Source organism: Heterodontus francisci, chromosome 5 (genome assembly GCF_036365525.1).
Source record: "Heterodontus francisci isolate sHetFra1 chromosome 5, sHetFra1.hap1, whole genome shotgun sequence".
In the NCBI taxonomy this organism is placed as follows: Eukaryota; Metazoa; Chordata; class Chondrichthyes; order Heterodontiformes; family Heterodontidae; genus Heterodontus; species Heterodontus francisci.
In genome coordinates this window covers 108,365,503-108,371,003 of record NC_090375.1, presented here as the reverse complement: position 1 = coordinate 108,371,003, position 5,501 = coordinate 108,365,503, and the positions used below count along the sequence as shown (strand labels likewise).

At 45.0% G+C, this 5,501-nt stretch overlaps 1 pseudogene; it reads right to left on the bottom strand.

The window, feature by feature from the left end:
• Positions 1–3,560: 3,560 nt before the first annotated feature.
• On the bottom strand, positions 3,561–4,980 carry LOC137370273 (nucleolin-like; annotated as a pseudogene).
• Positions 4,981–5,501: the final 521 nt, after the last annotated feature.

Below are 5,501 nucleotides of genomic sequence, written 5' to 3'. Positions count from 1 at the left end.
GGTAAATTAATTTTATCATCTTGTATTAGATATTTTTAGCACCATGCTTTTATTTTGCAGCTATGTAATTTTTTATTTTATTTAGAGATACAGCACTGAAACAGGCCCTTCGGCCCACCGAGTCCATGCCGACCATCAACCACCCCTTTATACTAATCCTACATTAATCCCAGATTCCCCACCTTCCCATTTTAGGGGCAATTTATAATGGCTAATTTACCTATCAACCTGCAAGTCTTTGGCCGTAGGAGGAAACCGGAGCACCCGGCGAAAACCCACACGGTCACAGGGAGAACTTGCAAACTCCACTCGAACCCGGGCCGCTGGAGCTGTGAGGCTGCAGTGCTAACCAATGCGCCACTGTGCCGCCCCAATAAAAATAAACACATCATAAACCCCACCCCTTCTGATCTGACCCCTTGCCATGTATTCACTATACCCTCTGACCTCCCCCTCTCTGATGCTGAGCGTTCTGTACTCAGCAAAGGTCTCAGTTTTATCCCCTTACGCCCCCACCTCAATGAATTTCGCGCTCGGCATGACGTTGAGCTCTTCTTCCGTCGCCTCCGCCTCCGGGCTCACTTCTTCGACCAGGAGTCCTCCCCCCGACCAGCAGACCCATTCACCCGCCTCCAGCATTCTCCCTCTACCTGGACCCCTCACCCTGGCCTCTTACCCGCTCTTGATCTCTTCATTGAAAACTGTCGGCGAGACATTGGTCGTCTCAATTTCTCTGCCCCCCTCACTCACTCTAACCTGTCCCCCTCTGAACTTGAGGCACTCCGTTCTCTCAGGTCTAACCCCGACATGGTCATCAAACCTGCAGACAAGGGTGGTGCTGTTGTTGTATGGCGTACCGACCTCTACCTTGCAGAAGCTCAACGCCAACTCACAGACACCTCTTCCTACCTCCCTCTGGACCATGACCCCACCACCGAACATCAAGCCACCGTCCAAAGGACTGTCACTGACCTCACCTCCTCTGGAGATCTTCCCTCTACAGCTTCTAACCTCATAGTCCCGCAACCCCGGACAGCCCGCTTCTACCTCCTTCCCAAAATCCACAAACGGGACTGTCCTGGCAGACCCATTGTGTCAGCCTGCTCCTGCCCAACTGAACTTATTTCTTCCTATCTAGACTCTATCTTTTCTCCGCTGGTCCAGTCTCTTCCCACCTACATCCGTGACTCTTCTGACGCCCTACGTCATTTTGACAATTTCCAGTTTCCTGGTCCCAACCGCCTCCTCTTCACTATGGACGTCCAATCGCTCTACACCTCCATCCCCCACCAGGATGGTTTGAGAGCTCTCCGCTTCTTCCTGGAACAGAGGCCCAACCAGTCCCCATCCACCAACACCCTCCTCCGCCTGGCTGAACTTGTTCTCACATTGAACAACTTCTCCTTCAACTCCATGCATTTCCTTCAAGTAAAAGGTGTCGCTATGGGTACCCGCATGGGTCCTAGTTATGCCTGTCTTTTTGTGGGATATGTCGAGCATTCTTTGTTCCAGTCCTACTCAGGCCCCCTCCCCCAACTCTTTTTCCGGTACATTGATGACTGTATCGGTGCCGTTTCCTGCTCCCGCCCCGAACTAGAAAACTTTATCAACTTTGCTTTCAATTTCCACCCTTCTCTCACCTTTACATGGTCCATCTCTGACACTTCCCTTCCCTTCCTCGACTTCTCTGTCTCCATCTCTGGGGATAGGTTGTCTACCAATATCCATTATAAGCCCACTGACTCCCACAGCTACCTCGACTACACTTCTTCACACCCTACCTCCTGTAAGGACTCCATTCCATTCTCCCAGTTTCTCCGTCTCCGACGCATCTGCTCTGATGATGCTACCTTCCATGACGGTGCTTCTGATATGACCTCCTTTATCCTCAACCGAGGAATTCCCCCCACTGTGGTTGACAGGGCCCTCAACCGTGTCCGACCCATTCCCCGCACCTCTACCCTCACCCCTTCCCCTCCCTCCCAGAACCGTGACAGGGTTCCCCTTGTCCTCACTTTTCATCCCACCAGCCTCCATATCCAAAGGATCATCCTCCGCCATTTTCGCCACCTCCAGCGTGATGCCACTACCAGTCGCATCTTCCCCTCCCTTCCCCTGTCAGCATTCCGAAGGGATCGTTCCCTCCGCGACACCCTGGTCCACTCCTCCATTACCCCCACCACCTCGTCCCCCTCCCTGGGCACCTTCCCTTGCAATCGCAGGAGGTGTAATACCTGCCCATTTACCTCCTCTCTCCTCACTATCCCAGGCCCCAAACACTCCTTTCAGGTGAAGCAGCGATTTACTTGTACTTCTTTCAATGTAGTATACTGTATTCGCTGCTCACAGTGTGGTCTCCTCTACATTGGGGAGACCAAGCGCAGACTGGGTGACCGCTTTGCGGAACATCTCCGCTCAGTCCGCAAGCGGGACCCTGAGCTTCCGGTTGCTTGCCATTTCAACACTCCCCCCTGCTCTCATGCTCACATCTCTGTCCTGGGATTGCTGCAGTGTTCCAGTGAACATCAACGCAAGCTCGAGGAACAGCATCTCATCTACCGATTAGGCACACTACAGCCTGCCGGACTGAACATTGAGTTCAATAATTTCAGAGTATGACAGCCCCCCACTTTACTTTCTTTTTTAGTCATTTTTAGTTATTTTTTCTTCCTTTTTTTTTGCATTCCTTTTTACATTTTTTACAATTTTTTTTTTGCATTTATTTCATTTCATCTTAGTTTGTTCAGTTTGCTTACCCACTGTTTTTTTCAGGTTGTTTTTCTTCAGGTTTGCACTTGCTGATGTTCAATATTCAGTATATTCACACCTAATCTGTACTAATGCTTTGTCTTTCAACACACCATTAACATATTGTTTGCCTTTGCTCCGTGACCTTTTGGTCAGCTATGTGGCCTGGTCCAATCTGCACCTTCTCCTTTGTTATCTCTTGCCCAACCCCCACCTCACTTGTTTATAATCTATGACTTTTCTAATATTTGTCAGTTCCGAAGAAGGGTCACTGACCCGAAACGTTAACTCTGCTTCTCTTTCCACAGATGCTGCCAGACCTGCTGAGTGAATCCAGCATTTCTGCTTTTACATCATAAACAGCTTTGGATTGGTATCATTGTTCTATGTGGTTCATAAAAAGGCTTCTGCTGAAAGCCTTTAGTTACATATCACAACATTTGGCGTCACATGTGGACAGCAAGCCAAAGTGTACAAAAGTATTTATCCAAACACTCCCCCTTTTCATAAAAGAAAAATTTGCATTTACATTGCAACTAATAAAAAACATAGGGACCAGTACATCTACATATTGGTAAACAGAAAACTTAATAAATTTGACAAAACCCATATAGGTGTACCAACAATTTCTGCCTTTACTTAATTGTAAGTCCATTCAGAACCTTAGGGAGCTCCCACCACACTCCAAACTGTGCAGCCATTTAGTCCATGCAGAACTCTGGAATGTCCATTGCTGAGGCAAATCAACAGAGGCTCTGCCTGAACACAGAGGTAAAGCAGTCTTATTAGCCTTTTTAAAAATCAAATTTGATTTTCTTTCCTGAGGAGTTGTCTTTCCATCTTTGAATCCTCCAAATCCACGTATACTCTTCTAGCTCTTCGAAAACCTCGACCACCTCATTGACTTTCACCCTTTGGTCTAGCAACGTCAAGTGTCATTTTGCATCCATCAATTTCTCCATCTTCCATTGTTTCCTTAGTTGATTTTGCATCTTATTCTGATGGGAAGTCCACAAAGCCAAAACTTTTTGATCTTCCAGATTTTCTGACTGTTGCAATTCTAGCTCCTTCAAGAAGTTGCTTTTAAACTTTCTTCAGTTGTATTACCAGAAAGGCCACAAACAAACAAACAAACAATAAAAGCAAAATACTGCGGATGCTGGAAATCTGAAATAAAAACAAGAAATGCTGGAATCACTCAGCAGGTCTGGCAGCATCTGTGGAAAGAGAAGCAGAGTTAACGTTTCGGGTCAGTGAACCTTCTTCGGAACAAACAAACAATGTCTTGCTGGAACCATCACCACTTCTGTGTCCTTGGCTGCTGAAATCCAACCTCAGTTCTTCCTTCAATTTCTGTAGTGCTGTGATGCTTAAGAGCTTCTTTAAAATCCTCAATAGATACAAATTTAACAAATGCAAGTTCTTTTGGTCTGCCATTCTTTTCTGGTAATTTGATCAAAGAGGCTTTTTCAAAAATACTCTGAAGGGCTTTTTCTGTTGCAGAATATGCCAAGTTATTTACAATGAGTGGATCAGAATCTGGTTGCATTTTTCTACCCTTTACATTTAACATATTCTTATTGTCAGTGAAATCAATAATGATTGCCCTGCCTTCAACTTCAGTGCCTTGTTTATGTTCCAATGCTGTATCTGCAGTTGGTTCATTTTCAAATTGAATATACTGAATGTCCCAGTCCCTGAATCAACATGAGAAGCAGGAATTCTAATGTCAATAGCCTTCCCAAAAATCTTTTTGAGGCCATCCTGAGTTATCTTGAATGGGAGATTTTTGACAAACAATGTCTTGCAGTCCCTTTCTCTTTTGCTATCTGTGTTGCTTTCCTTGCTGTGTGCTTTGTCAAATTTGATTGCAAGTCCCAGCATTTTGTTTCCATTGAATTCCAATCCCTTTTCCAGTTGTTCTTTGGTTTCAAATTCGATACAACCGAACTTTCTACTAGATCCAATTCAAACATCCGTGACTGAAAATTTCTTTTTGGTGAAGAAGCCATTCAGGAATTTCTTTACTTCCTCAAAGTTCTTTTCAGAGTTCAAATTTCCAACAAATAGTGAAAGGGATGTATCAATTTCAGTCTTATGCTTTTGCTTCTCTTTCTTTCTCTTTCCAGCTTTCTTTGGCACAACTATCTCAACTTCTTCCTTTGCTTTTTTCACTGCTACCATGCTGCTAATCCAACATGTAAGAGTTGTCACTTTCTTGATTACTTCCATCTTTTCAAACTCCTCTATCTTGTCCTACAGGCTGAACATGAGGGCGTTGAGTTGGCCTCACACTGTCATCTACTTCAAGATAATATTCACCAAGAAAGCATCCAAGACCTGTGAAAACATCTTTTTAATCTGTCAGGATTTGTTCAGTAGTTAATGGATTGGTGTCATGTGAAACACTGCAAATCTCTTTTGGTACATGGAGGGTTACCAGTCCAAGCTTTTGATTTGTTTCAGCTGAGAGGAGGGGATTTTGCTTAGTGCCCACTATCTGGAACTGAAGTTTTTCTTTCTTACCGTTGCATTGGACTTAGTTTAGCTTAGTTTATCCTCAGGGTGAGCATCGTTCCATCATACAGCCTCAATATTACCTTCGACAGCTTCATATTCGGGTCACCATCTTGAGCAATTTCACACAAGTCTGTAAAGCTCATAATGCTGCACATAAGAACATAAGAAATAAGAAATAGGAGCAGGAGTAGGCCATTTAGCCCTTCATGCCCACTTCACCATTCAATGAGATT